At 42.4% G+C, this 15,752-nt stretch overlaps 1 long non-coding RNA gene across 1 annotated transcript; it reads right to left on the bottom strand.

Annotated features, from left to right (window-relative positions):
- Positions 1–2,580: 2,580 nt before the first annotated feature.
- Positions 2,581–3,311, bottom strand: LOC147624956 (uncharacterized). The gene is made up of 2 exons (XR_015269020.1): positions 3,244–3,311; positions 2,581–3,116 (listed from the first exon to the last, which is right to left on the bottom strand). It is a non-coding gene; the product is annotated as an uncharacterized LOC147624956 (long non-coding RNA).
- Positions 3,312–15,752: the final 12,441 nt, after the last annotated feature.

The following is a 15,752-nucleotide window of genomic DNA, read 5'->3' as shown; positions in this document are numbered from 1 at the left end:
TCATAGCAAACACGAGTTTAGTTTAGCAAAATAGACCTTGGATTTACACGTGTGTGAGTACCGTTCGACACATGGTATCATCGAATTGAACCTCAAAAATTGATTCGTTGGGCATGTCTTTCGAGACCGTACACATGTGGTGATATGCCAATCGTACAGTTGAGGTTTAACGTTTAGCCGAAAATAGAAACTACTATTTTTTTTTCAAAGCTAGTTTCTAGTGTTAGTGGAGAGAGAGAGGAGGGAGGGAGGGAGATCGAGAGAGAGAGAGAGAGAGAGAGAGACTGAAGTTCTCTCTCTCTCTCTCTCGTGCGCACACACACACACACACACACATGCACCATCTCACAGATACATATATGCACATATACACAAGGCAAGACTTAGATGGCCATTTGGCACGCGATAAGGAGGTTATGTAGAATTTGTGATCTCCTATGAGCGCCAAAAGGCTCTACACTCTCTCTCTCTCTCTCTCTCTCTCTCTCTCTCTCTCTCTCTCTCTCTCTCACACACACACACACACACACACACACACACACACACACATAAATACCCACACATAAAACCTTTTAAAATACATAAAAAATGTGTGTGTTTTTGTGTTTATGTGAAAGAGTGCCATTTGGAGTGCATAAAGTATTCTAAAGCAACTCATGCACCCCTGTGGAGCGCATAAAGTATTCTTCTCTATCCCCTTAGCCATTTTAGCACACACATGGTTTTCTTTCACACACACACACACACACACACACACACACACAATCACCCACACAGACACACCTACATCACTATAAGTTGGTGTGTGTGTGTGTGTATGTGTGTATAAGATAGCCATTTGGAGCTATAAGAATACTCTAAAGCAACTCTACAGGAGCACAAGATACAAAGCCGATGGTCCATAGCCATTTAGCGTGCATACTACGTTCCAACATTGTTAAGGTCTAAATATCATGCCAAACGGCACTAGAATTCAGAGTATGTGTGTGTGTGTGTGCATGTGTGTGTGTGTGTGTGTGTGTGTGTGTGTGTGTGTACATGCACACACACAAACATATACATACATACATACATACATACACACACACACACACACACACAATTCATCATACTTTCTTTCAAGTTTTCTTCTTTGCTAGAACATTTAGCACACAAAATAAACTTTCCCTCTCATCATCTTCCTCATTCATCTTCTCTATCCACTTAGTCTTTTTAGCAGACATGGCTATCTTTCACACACACACACACACACACACACACACACACCCTACATCACTATAAGTTTGTGTGTTTGGGTGGGTGTGTGGGTGGGTGGGTCGGTGTGTGTGTGTGTGCGTGTGTAAAAGATAGCCATTGGAAGCTATAAGAAAATTCTAAAGCAACTTATGCACCCCTATGTGCACCAAATGGCTATCAAGAGGAAAGTGTTTTATCTGTAACACTTACTTCCTTTTTACTCTTCCCTTACATTCCAAAACTTAAGTTTTGAAAGTGATTTATTTCATTCAAAGTTCACATTTGTTTGGATGCATGCATGTATACATGTGTGTGTGTGTGTTGAAATGGAAAAAGATATATGAAACTCGGGCTATCCTACGGCTCTTGGCCCAGCTGGGATTTGAACCCTAGACCCCTAGCTTAAGGAGCTCATGACCTATCCATGTGCATGTGAGGGATTTATTGATGCCGTAGGTGGCCATGTTTATTATAATTTTTTAACTTGGCCCCATTTCCTCAGCGAGAGTTTACTAAGCGTGCTCGAGTTCAATGCTGCCAATATCAAATACCTGCGTTCTTCTAGTGATGTGTGCCCGTGTTTCGCGCCGTCAATTCCACATCTCTCACATCATAAATGCAATGTGGGGTATAGACATGAGGTACACGGACTTTATGACAAGCTTCCAAATGTTCTTAAAAGAAAGAATAGAACTTTTACATCTTGAAATTTAGTTTTTATTTATTCTATACACATTTTCTAGAGAGAGAAATTAGAAATTCGTGAATTTCTTACAAGGCCCTATAAATGACCTCGAAAATGTCCTAATGTTTATAGTGATAGGACTTATTGAAAGAGATTTTCTCATAAAGCCATGATTTTTTAAACAATGGCCGATGGTGAAGATCAATGGAGAATCAATGATCAAATGTCATTGTCGACGGTCTACACCATTTAGACAGAATCTAATATGTGGAGAAATGCATGGAGGTTTGTGTGTAGTGTATGGAGATGATTCATACATGTAGGACCCCAAAACATCACTCCAAGAGGTGAGCCGGAAAATAGAAAAAGAAAAAGTTTCGTCTATCTAATGTTGTGCATGACTCTACGTCCCCGAAAATCTACGCAATGCAACATTATCCTCCCAATGTTGTGGGTAGAGCTATAGCCCTCTGATCAAGTGGGGAAGAGTGACATGCGAGCGAGCGTAGTGTAGCTAATGCAATGCATTGTTAATGTAAACACCCCATATTGCCACGTAGGATGGTAATTAAAGCAAGGAGCATACATACAAAGGCAACACTCTCGCCGAGCATGTACATATCCAAGCTTTGAAAAAAAAACACACACACACACACATATGTATATAAACCTCTTTATTACTAATAAAAAGTTTCCCCCTCGATGAAGAAATACAAAAACGGCAGCGCCCAAAAAACCAAGATGGTAGTCCCTCCCGTTCGCTCAATCGTTTGCTCAAGAGCAGCCGACCTCATGAGAAGCCTTCGTATTTAAACAACCATTTGCCTAGGTAGAGAGAGGGGGGCCAGCTCCAAGATTCACTCCGTGTATAAGTCGCCGTGGGCGAGCAGGTATGCTTCCACTCCAGTGAAGCTGAGGGGCACCACCTCCTTAAGCGCCGCAGGGACGTGGGGCTGGTGCTTCTCGGACAGGGCCTCATATTCGAAGGACCAGTGCACCACGCATGTGCCGGGGTGCGCCCCTTCCTTCACCTTCACGGTGTACTTGTAGTGCTTCACCAGGACGCCCAGGAAGCCCCCTTCCACCACCTCCACCTTCAGCTTGAGGGCCTGGTGGTCCACCTCCTCCAGCCTCTCCTTGATGTGCAGCACCACGTGCTCCGGGTGCTTCTCTCGCGCAATGTGCTCAGCGTGGCCTGCGAGGAGCCATGAAAACTGTCATCAGTATTATCTAATTTACAATGATTCAATTCATTATGCAGCTAGCGCGAAGCTGCTTATTTAAATAAATCAATTCATTCATCGACCAGCCTGCATGCATACTCTTGTGGAAGTGGATGGTTCTCAGCGAGCCCGGCTGGAAGCCGCTGCCCGCGTACTCCACGCCCGCGGCAGAGCCTTGGGCAGGCAGTTATGGGCGTCCTCGAAGGCCCCGCGCCACAGCCTCTTGGCCGACACCTTGCACTCCACCTTGTCGCTGAACACCTCGATCGCCATTGCCGGGAGAGTTAACTAACTGCTGTGCAGGAATATTGCTAATAATTATTAACAATTATTAGCTCAAATTAAACAAGAAAGAGAGAGAGATAGAGAGTTACACGGGGATCCAGCCCACCTGCTTTTATACTGCAAGAGTTGCAACTCCATTCCATTTGTGATATCCACAAAAGTCCTCGTGGACCCCATTCCTTTCCGCCACGGCACCCATGAGCGTCCAATTACAAGAAGAAAAACCCGCAGGGCACGCCACTTCGATTTAAGACTTTCAGCAGCGCCTGCACAATGCTATCGGGATTCGGGATCGATACGATTACTTTTTCTTTTTCTTTTTTTTTGGGGGGGGGGGGGGGGGGGGGGGGGGGGGGGGGGGGGGTCTTTGTGGTCGATACGATTACTACTTTTATTATTCAGGCGTACTCTAGGTACCAAGTTCTAGAAGACCATGGAATCACCTACTCTTCTTCTCTCCCATTCCTTTTGCCTTTCAAATCCCAAAAGTTGAACGCTGACCCTCCCCACCACCACAGCCGCCCCCTTGTACTCGACCGATATATATTATAATTCCGAGTCCAACTTATAATTCTTAGAGAGGAGTCCAATAAACCACCCAAATTGCACCCCTCCTCTAAGAAAAAGCCACATCATCAACCCCTTGTACTTTTTCTTTTTCTTTTTTTTTGTGGGGGGGGGGTCTTTGTGGTCGATACGATTACTACTTTTATTATTCAGGCGTACTCTAGGTACCAAGTTCTAGAAGACCATGGAATCACCTACTCTTCTTCTCTCCCATTCCTTTTGCCTTTCAAATCCCAAAAGTTGAACGCTGACCCTCCCCACCACCACAGCCGCCCCCTTGTACTCGACCGATATATATTATAATTCCGAGTCCAACTTATAATTCTTAGAGAGGAGTCCAATAAACCACCCAAATTGCACCCCTCCTCTAAGAAAAAGCCACATCATCAACCCCTTGTACTTTTTCTTTTTCTTTTTTTTTGTGGGGGGGGGGGTCTTTGTGGTCGATACGATTACTACTTTTATTATTCAGGCGTACTCTAGGTACCAAGTTCTAGAAGACCATGGAATCACCTACTCTTCTTCTCTCCCATTCCTTTTGCCTTTCAAATCCCAAAAGTTGAACGCTGACCCTCCCCCTGCCATAGCTACCCTTGTACTCGACCGATATATATTATAATTCCTTCTTTTTAAACCAATATAGATATGTATTAATATACCAAAAGGCAGTTACATCTCAAATAACAACTTGACAACCCTCAAACCCCATTCAACATGTTACAAATCATATCCCATCTCCCATCTTCAAATACAAAAAGAAGAGTTTTCCAAGGAAGTCAAAAACCCCAGCTGAATGCATGCTTCCATCAGAGCCTCAGTAATACATCCTTTGGATGACTGATCCTCAAAAACATCCCCCTTCCTTGACCATACTTTGACCACAGGTCTTGCACGTGTTGGATTTTCAATGAAGGCTACATAAGTATATTTGATTTGTTTCACTTTCCTATACCATCTTCTGGTCCTTGGGGACCTAAACGTGACTGGTCTCTGCACCTTGGCTTCTGCACAGAGATGACCTGAATACACATCAACAAGGATAGGCTCAGCCTAGTATGCTTGAAGGGATCCTCTTCCAAGTAGTGTCAAGACATGGCAGCGTGCAAAACATGAATAATCTGTAACATCTCTTCTTTATTCAGTTTATTGACTAAAAGTATAAACCAACACATATGTACACATTTATACATCAAACCGGTAGTATCCAACCTTGTATTACTTGTTTTCTAAAATAAGACACAATTTTTGGTATTCCATATTTCCCACAAACAATAGAATCTAATTATGTTAAAAATATCATCCACAATCTCCTCATTGCTTTTCCATCTCGCTAATACCTAGTCCCCCAGTGAGCCTGCACACCAATACAGTTATAATGCCAATCTACTAACTCTGGTCCAAGTGCTTCTGATAGTAGGGCAATCCTAAAAGGCATGTTTTTCATCTTCCAAAGCTGTTTTGCATCTAGGGCAACACCCATTAGTGAAGTTCCTTTACACCAGTTTACTCCCCAGAGGAAGGGCACCCATACAAACCCTCAAAGAAAGATTTGATCTTTAGTAGAAATTTCCAGTTTCTAGATCATTTTCCATCTTTTCCTCCAAGTGTTGGGCCCCAAACTTGTTCTCCAAATCCTATTACAATACATCACATTCTCCTCAGTCCTTCTTAAATCCCTATGCAAGTCTTTAGTAGTCCCTTTATCCAATTTAGCCCCATTATACCATACCCAGTCGTTTAGCCAACAGGACTCATCAAAAGCAGTAGAATACCAGCTTTTCTGGACCTCATCCAGCACTACTCTAACCAAACGTCCCTCCCTGGAATTTAGATCAAACTCCTCAACTATTTGACCAAGGTCCTTCCATCCCAGTAAGGCCCTATCCCAGTAGGAGCCCAGTAGTCAGACAAACACTTGAGACCTTTGTTGTTCAAGCTTTTAGCTGTTTTAGGATCCTCCAGAGCTAGGGGAGGGCTAAACTTATGTGACCACCAAACACCCAAGCCTTGTAAAGAATTCCCTGTGACTCTAGCACAGCCATCCCAGAGCATTAACTCCAATATCTCTTTCCAGTTGGTACACAGCCTTTTGGCCAGAGAAGAGCTTGTAACCTTCAGAGGAGCATAAGAGAATATCTTATCTTTCCAGTCCTCCAGATCATGCCATTAACCTTCATAATATACCCCAGCATTTTCAACTAATTCTCTCAACATTTTTGTCCACACTTTCTCCTAATGCAGACAGTTAGGGAGCAATAGTGCCATCCTTGCCTTAGTGTGAGAGGGCAAATGTAGAATGCCAAACCCGCCCTCCTCTTTGGGAACAGACAATCTGTCCCAAGCCACCAGGCTAAAGTCTTCTTATTAGAATTACCATTTCTCCATAAGAATTGTCTTATGGGTTTAATTATCCTCTGCAATGTCCTTTGCCAAAGTCTAGCACAGGGCACAAAAACATAATGTAAGAAATTTAGTACTGCATTGCATAAGGTCACTCTATCATGGAAAGAAACTCTGATTCCTTCCCATTTCTTCAATTTCAAATTAAACCTGTCCAAGGCCTAGTCTGTAAGTTGTTTGTTGGTCACATCTACACCAAAAGGGACCCCTAAATGTCTGACTATTTGACCTCTTTTAATAACTTCACAGCCCCATCTCTCTAGATCAAAATCATTGTCCTCAGACAAACTTATAAATTTGGATTTGTGTATATTGCATTTAGAACTTGATGCATCACCAAAGTCCTGAATGATGCTTAATGCAAGTCTCATATTATCATTTTCAACTTGTTAGAAAAGGAGAGAGTCATCAGCAAAGCATTGAATTACTAAACTGTTCCCCATTGCTTAGCTTCAACCCAGTAACATTCCCTTCAACAGTGGCATCTCCAATGCTATGATCAGGGGATGGGAAGCAATGGCAAAGCGCACGGGGGCAAGAGGGCAACCTTGTCTGACTGATCTGTTTATATCAAATCCCCCAACAATTATGCCATTCAAAAGAATTTTAGAATGAGCTCCAAATGTACGGGTATAGATGCAAGTTTCCATCCTCATGCCAAAGCCAAGTTTTTCCATAACCCTAGCTACAAAGGCCTAATGTATTCTGTTGTCATAGGCTTTCTCTAAGTCTAGCTACATAAGGATGCATTTCTGATTAGTCCTCTGAGCCAAATCTCTGCCCAACATTGCAGCATATATGTTATCATATATAGATCTGTCTTTTATAAATCCATATTGTCTTTTAGAGACAATCCTCTGCAACACAGGGGTAATCCTCATAGCAATTACCTTAGCCAAGATCTTATAGATGATAGTGACTAGAGTGATGGGTCTCCAATGATTAATCCTTTCACAGGTTGCTTGCTTAGGAATGAGCGTTATCAGCCCCTCCTTAAGATCTTTATCCAAGTTCCCTATTCTAAAAGCATCTCTACATACTCTCCCAACTAAATCCTTTAGAGAAGGCCTGAAAGCTATGAAAAATTCTACAGACAACCCATCCCATCCAGGTGACTTTTCCTTTCCCAATTTGTTTAAGGTGTCCCAACATTCATCCACTCCAATATCTCTTTCTAGCCATCTAGCTTTGTCAGTGTCTATGCTATTACTTATTAATTCAAGCAACTTACTCTCAGCTTTAAAGCTTTTGGTAGACCAGTCCTCTTTCATGCTAGGAGTAGCTCTTAAAAAGTTCACCCACTTTTCAGCAATCAATTCTATACCCTCCATCTCTTGGCCATTCTCATCCAGAATTCTCCCCATCACCTCCTTGGTGATGGGGGAGTCTATACCCTCCATCTCTTTGCCATTCTCATCCAGAATTCTCCCCATCACCTCCTTAGTGCCCTTCCCTTCAAGTAACTTAAATAGATACCTACAAAGATTCCTCTTATTGCTAAACAGCTACCATTTTTGCCTATTGTCTCCTTGCCTTGAACAATTCTCATCCTCTCCCTTTAGCTCTTCCTGACATTTCATATACGAAAAAATCTCATTTTCTGACAGCTTTCCAATCTGTCTTTTTTTATGAAGATGGTTTAGAAGTTCACTCCACCTACCTCTTTGTTGTCTCTTTTCCTCAGTCCCCTCAATTTACCCCTCTAATTATCCCTTGCATTTCATTAGAAAAAAGTCTCCATGATATGTACATGGGTAGAAATGGAGTACTCTACGAGTCACCAAAAATCCTGAACAAGTGGATGCTTTGGGTGTACTTCAACCTAGCGCACAAGCAAAGCAGAAGAAGGAGCTTCCATCGGACCCAAATGTGCCAGGAACATCGCGCAGACCTGGTACGCCCATTTCTTTACTTGAAGAATTGTTTTCCAATAGGAATTGGGAGGATAGAGAAAGAGTGGGAAAAGAAAAAGAGACCAAGAAAAACCCATGGGACATAGTAAAAGAAATTCCAGTAGTTAAAATCTATCAGGATGACCCAATTAAAGAGGTATATAGGGATGTGGTAGAAACCTACTATGCAACCACTAAGCACTCAAGCTTAGAGCTTCCAGTCATGCATACAATAACTGTAGAGCATCTAGAAGGTTTCACTAAGCGTGTTCATGATAGATGGGGGAACGACTTTAGAACCCTTGAATGGCCAGAGGTTAGGGAAATGACATGAAAAGGAAGGCCCCTTTTTACTGAGGTGTCTACCTTAGACACGGCACGTCCAGATGAATCTGCCTTTCGAGGAGAAACACTAGCACCACCATGGGCTAGAACCCCAAGTGTGGCTCGACCAACACCTTCCATACGAACAACTGCTAAAGGACGAGCCTTTCAACGATTGATCCTACGAGGAGACCCGGGGCTATTAGAGAATCTAGGGGAGAAGAAAGACCACGAGCAAGTGGATATGTACCTCCAAGAGAATCCCATAGACCAAGTGAACTGACATTTGAAGAGGCTAGATTTAGAGGCCGAGACTCATATAGGAGACATGACGATGAATATTCTAGAAAAGTGAGACCATCTGCACTGCAAAAGCTTGTCAAGAAGTATGACGGATCCGGTGACCCATATGACCATATAGCAGCTTTTAAGCAAGCTATACATGCGGAGCAAGTCACGGATATGCATACACAAATCGAAGGATTTGGCTTGACGCTAGAGAGTAAGTCTTTATCATGGTTTCAGACTTTAGAGCCTGAGGCAAAGCAATCTTTCGATGGGCTGGAAAAGAGCTTTATAGCTACGTTTTCAAAAATGGAAATTAAGCACAATGCGGTAGCTCAAATTTACGCCTTTAAGCAAAAAGATCAAGAATCGGTGCGAGATTGCATAAATAGGCTAAAGCAGTACATCAATCGATGCCCTGACGATGGGAAGCCAAGCCAAGGAAGATTAATTTCTATCTTCCTGGAAGGCTTACGAAACAAGATGCTTCACGCTCACTTGTACACAAAGAAGCATGTCATCTTGAATGAGTGTTGCATGGATGCCATGGATTACGATGACAACTTTGACATGACTGGCATGGGAAACCAAGATAGTCATCCGGACGATAAACGTAGCTTTGGGAAGGGATCTGACTCTAGTGTGCCACTAGTTAATCCAGATCAGATTGCCGAGATAGTATTGAAAAAGATGGGGCAATACTACAGACCTTCCTATCAACCCCAGCCATCATACATGCATACTGTACCTACAGGCCCCTATGTCTGTGGAGGATGTGGAGGTAGCCATAAAACCGAGCAGTGCCCAACCTTCTCACCATTGGTTGGCAATCAGCCAACAAAGAAGTGCTGCCAGCTTTGTAAATGGAACTACACACATGTGACTTCGGACTGCAATCACATTGCAAGGACACAAAGGGAACAAGCAGCCAACTCTGCACCTAGACAGCAAGTTGTGAACCATGAGAGAACCTTAGTTGCTCAAGAGCAAGCACGGCCGGTGCTAGGAGCTCAACCTCCTCCACCTGGCACAGCTTCCTTTAGATATGTGGAATATGAGAATCCTGAATTAGGAATGGTGATGGTTAGCTCTCAACCATGCTACATCGAAATGGAGCATCCTCTTGTCGAACCCTACTTTGAGAACCCAACCAGACCAAGCCTAGTTCATGACTTTAATGGAGACCCAAGCTCTTTGATCCTTATAGGATCTCAGCCAACCAAGACTCAAGGTTATCCAGGACCATGTCCTACAAAGAGACTATACCCCACGCAACAAACAGGACCATGCTACACCCACGACATCTGAGGAGGAGAACGAACTAGTGTCGCTAAGAGTAGTGACTAGAGCCCAAGCGCAAAAGAATGTCAAAGAGGTTGTTGAGAAACCCTTTGAGATTAAGGTTCTATCCAAAGATGGAAAAGAGAGAAAGAAATCAACTCGACGTAAACCACGCAGCAAGGGGAGTAAGAAGTCGAAGGAGCATAAGAGCTCTGATGGAGGAAACTCTATCCCAAAAGAGCTAGAAGGAATGTTGAAAACGAAACAAATCGGAGAGAAAACTCAAAATGAGCAAAAGGGAAGAGCATCCGAGTCTGAGGAAAGCTCAGGAGGATCAGTCCTTGTGGACAAGGTGTATGAGCCTTTAGATGCAGCGCTTCAAGCGTATAATAGTAGGATCACAGCTCTGATCGAGCTGCCTAAGAAGCTGCAAGAATATCCCAACCCTCGTGAAGATACAATCAACTTGGCTATCCATAAGCAGTTGATTAGGGATACTCAGACTCTAATAGACGGCCCACCACCTATGTACACAAGAGGACCTGCTTCTCTGAAGCCTAACTTAGAGACGATACCAGAAGCCACGCCAAGCATGGAAAAGGGAAGTGAAGTTGTATCTCTACATTTCCCAGAAATGCCTGAAGGAGATGATTTACCTCATACCAATGCAGACGAGTCAAAACCATTGACTACCGCGGATTTTGGAGATCAAATTCCTATAATAGAGGAAGCAGTAGCAAGGGAGATGTGGGAAGCGGTGCAAAAACAAGTTAAGGATCTAGCATCTTTTGACATGTCACCACTGTTATCTATAGTAGAATTCTCGAATCAAAGGGTTCAAGAATTAGATGCTTTATCTCTACCAGATGATGCTCAGACTGTTGTCTCAACTCGGAGCAACAAGCTCACATGCAAGACACTACCCTCATATTTAGGACTGTACGAGGCACATAGCCAAATCATGTGAGTACCATCAATGACACGACAACCTCATCAGGAACGAGACATAGGGAGTTTGCAAGCTTTAATGTCGGCACCAGTTACGTGTACCATTCCACTCACAGAGTTCTTAAAGCTTAGGCCAAGATTGTGGGGAGAAGTGGCTACACAATTAACTGAGCAAGGTTTGTGGAACCAAAACATCTAGGTTAAGGAGTTGTTGAAGGCAAAGGCTTCTAAGCTAATGCTTAAGCAAACAGTTCTGGTTCCTGTGAACAAAGTTGGCAAGCATTGTGAGGACGATGAAGGAAATACTACGCTTCCTGTGGAGATCAACAAGATTGAATCTATAGCTATTCTAGATAGCAGAGCAGGGGTGAGTATAGCAACAAAAACTATATGGGAAATGTGGAGAAAACCTGCAATTAGAAGTGCAAGGATGAGTTTGCAATTGGCAGACGAAAATCTAGAGTCCCATAGGATTGCTTGAGAACGTTAGAGTCAAGTCATGTGGCATTGAGTACGGACATACCTTTGCTATTGTAGACTTTGGCAAGAACACAAATTACAAAGTGATCCTAGGAAGGACATTCATGCGCCAATTCAAAATGATTCAAGACTGGGGTTACAATTATCAAGGGTGCCCAGATTTATCCTGGGTAGCACCATATTTTTCCTTCTGGTCAGGGCCCTTGGTTGTAGGGTTTGCCACCCATTTTCACATGTTTATTATTAGCTACTCATGAGTCCTTTTTAGATCAAGTCGGCCAGCTCCTGTAGGGGCTATAAAGGCCAGGCTCTTATCTCATTTGTAGATACTTTGACATGGGCTTCAGTTCTTTCCTTACAGGAGTAGTTGTTCATCATGCCCTCACCTACAGGGACCACCCCTTGCATAGGGATGTTTGTATCATTGCTTCTTCATCATTATGCAGATTCATTTCTTTCTCTGTGTGCCTATGTCTCACGCTTTCCGCTGTGCACTTTGACATGTGCATATGCTATTGTCACTTTTATTCCAGCACATTTTGGAGGCTCATGGCCCCTACTTTGCAAATCACGGAAGCTTAGCTATTTGGTTGACCCAAGGCATGGAGCAGTCACATTGGCAAGCTTGTTGTGGGTTTTAGAAGGCTACCTCTCATGGTGGTGGAATCCATGAAGTCAGTGCATTGAGATAATTACTCATGTCGTGGTATAGGAGGATTGGAGTTAGGATAGAGTAGAAAAAAGAAGCCAAAGCCAATAGAACACAATGAATTCACGGGGCTTAATGCTTTAAATATTGAAAATTCTAAATCAATGACTTCAGTAAAATTTTGATTTGTTTCAATTTATGCTTCTCTATCACCTCCCAAGGATACTTTCAAACTTTTAGACACTAAAAACATGGCCATAATAGAGCTGAATCAAAAAAGGCCATACTCCAGAAGTGTCATTGTATTATATAAAAAAGTGATGCTTTTACAACGATGGATAGGATTCTACTACTACTCTTGATCCTACCTAGCATCCTCTGGTGCTTGAAGCTTTTGCCTCTTTCTAGATGGCTTGGCATCATCTTGCAATCATAGAACTGGTGGAACTCTTGGTCTTTTGAATCTGAGAAGCTTCCTTTTGCCATATTCACTTAACATCTTGGGATCCCTGATTCCACATGTTAATCCATATGTGGTGTAGGCTAAGTACTATTTTCTCCTTAGAGAATACACTTTGGGGCCTCGCCCGAAGGTTTGCACCACTACATGCTTCTCTAGATGCATGATTTTATCTACATCAAATCCCATTGATTTCTCCATGATTCACTCTACCTCTTTTCCCTGATTCTCTCCACCTCTTCACTTTTCCCAGAATATCTCCACACTTCCCAGAATATCTCCACACTTCCTAAATCTTCTCATGCTACCCTTTATTCTCTCCCAGTAGATTCTTCTCACCTTTTCACAGGTTCTTTCACATTTACACATCCTCTTTTACAGCCTCTAACCAAGGGCTTAATCCCGCACACACCCTATTCACTTGTATTTTCAACACCTCCCCTCAAGTGAATACTCCCTAGCACACCTGGACCCTATACCAAGTTTCCCTCTTACTTGATAGCCCGCGACCACCCCAGTGCCTCAAGTCCCTAAACTCCATAGTCCTTGATTCTCTCTCTCTCTATGTGTCCAAGGCTACTATAAGTGCCCGTGACCTTGACTAAAGTGCTCACACATACATCTACCACGTGGCCTACATCATCGGTGGCTCAGAGGTGGTTTTACTTTGTTGGGGCAGGTTACATTGGGTTATGGGGTCTATCTCTCTCTCTCTCTCTCTCTCTCTCTCAGAAAAGATGATCCGACTCCACTTCCTTTGGAGCCTCCATGAAGTTTGCCGATGTCGTTCCTTCTCCACTAGGTTTGCTGTAGCAGTCTCTCGCCATGTGTCCTGGCTTTCCACATTTGTGGCAAGTGAAGGTCCTTCCTCCTACTCTGCCTCTTCCTCGTCCTCGTCCTTGAGAGAATCCTCCTTGGGTGAAGAATGCTTTTTCTTCTCCTGCTGTTGAGTCGAGCCATTTCTTCTCTTTGCCTCTGCTCTCTTGCTCTAGTAGAGCTGCTTCTATCTCGTGTAGCTTCAATTCAGGTACATTCTTTAGTGTTGCTACAATGTTTTCATAATCACCTTTGTCCACACTCTTCCAAAGCACTGCTAGTGCCTCATCATCTGCTACCTTTTTGCCAATAGCTGCCAGCTGTTGCTTAATGCTTTTATATTTGTTTAAGTGTGTGATTAAAGGTTCACTTTCCTTCATGTCCAATTTGTAGAATTGCATTAACAGATTTATCTTTGAATTTTTACCTTGTGTACCAAATAATTTATTGAGTTCATCCCATGCATCTTTTGCCCATTGTATCCTGTGATGTGATGAATGATTTCATCATTTAAACTGAGCGCAATAAGTCCCAATGCTTTTTCATTCCTGCTCTTCCACTCATTTTTCCCTCTCTCTGGGCATTCATCTCTCCCTTCAACTAATCCCCACAGATTTTTTCTCATGAGCAAATACATGGTTTTTGTCTGCCATGTGTAAAACTGCTCCCCATTAAATTTGGCTATTTCCTGTGCTGTACTCATGGTGATGTGAAGGGGGTCTTACCTCTTGATCCAATTTCAAGATTCAAGGGCAGTGTCTACCCTTTTACAACTCAATCTGGTGTTTAAGAGATGATTACAATAAATTTATCAGCATAAAATCACCAAAAATTACATTAAATCAAGGGGGTCTTACCTCTTGATCCAATTTCAAGATTCAAGGACAGTGTCTACCCTTTTACAACTTAATCTAGTGTTTAAGAGATGATTACAATAAATTTATCAGCATAAAATCACCAGAAATTACATTAAATCAAGGGTAACCAATTTGTACGAAATGGTTGGAGTATCAAACCAACTCCAAATTGCAATCTAAAGTTATAGGGATCTATATCAAATATCTAATGGTTAATTTGAACCCTCAATTGCACCAAAATACAGTGATTAGCACTGATTAATCATTGATTAGCAAATTAATCTACTATTTTGTGTGCAAAAAATAGAGTATGCGGGGAGTCCAAATCTAGTGCCTTAGACTTCAAATGAGCTCAAATGCTTTCAAAGGCATCAATAGCAATGAGTCTAGTAGAGGATTAAGCCAAGAAACAGAAGATTTGACCAAATATTGAAAGCTTAATCTCTGTTTTACCAAAGTCACTTGCAGATTTGATGAAGAGCTTGGATCTCACTGTAGACTTGATGAAATTAAATTCTATCTTCACCAGCTTGTAGAGCATGCTTGAAAACCCTCGGGGCTAAGAGGAATTAGACTGATTTGACTTGTGGAAGAGAAGATCTCAAATTTCCCTCAGAAAATCGACGCCTGCAAATCTGCGAAAATTGAGAGCTAGTGTGGGTGGTTTGCGCTTTTGATTGCATAGGTTGGAGCCCCTTTGGGTTAGCTACCTTGGGCTAGAAGGGTTTGGCCAATGATTGAGTATGCAAGGAGCTAGAGCTCCTCCACCAGCTGGGGGTACACAGGTGAGTTGAAAAAAGAGGAAAAATTATAATTTTCTACTAATCCTAATTAGCAAGATAATGGGCTCACAAATTAGTATGGCTCTGATACCATGTTGAAATTTGAGCATTGTGATGTGCTATGGTGGATCAAACACTAGAATCAACATCATCAACAAAGTGATTAGTAAATAATTAAGATGTAATTAGCAAATAGATTAATGTAGGCATGGATACTCAAAAACTAGCAAATTCTCATTAGGGCAATGCCTCAATTTATAGAGTTTACATCAAGCATCAAATCCCATTGATTTCTCTATGCTTCACTCCACCTCTTTTCCCTGATTCTCTCCACCTCTTCACTTTTCCTAGAATATCTCCACACTTCCCAGAATATCTCCACACTTCCTATATCTTCTCATGCTACCCTTTATACTCTCCCAGTAGATTCTTCTCACCTTTTCACAGGTTCTTTCACATTTATACATCCTCTTTTACAGCCTCTAACCAAGGGCTTGTTCCCGCACACAACACACCCTATTCACTTGTATTTTCAACATGATGCATAATATTATTGTCTGGTATGGGAAGCCTGCTCTTGTT

This window comes from Cibotium barometz, chromosome 24, assembly GCF_041138505.1.
Source record: "Cibotium barometz isolate CiBa-2024 chromosome 24, ASM4113850v1, whole genome shotgun sequence".
Classification (NCBI taxonomy): Eukaryota; Viridiplantae; Streptophyta; class Polypodiopsida; order Cyatheales; family Cibotiaceae; genus Cibotium; species Cibotium barometz.
Note: the sequence above shows the minus strand (reverse complement) of the source record. Positions and strands in the feature narration are given on the sequence as shown.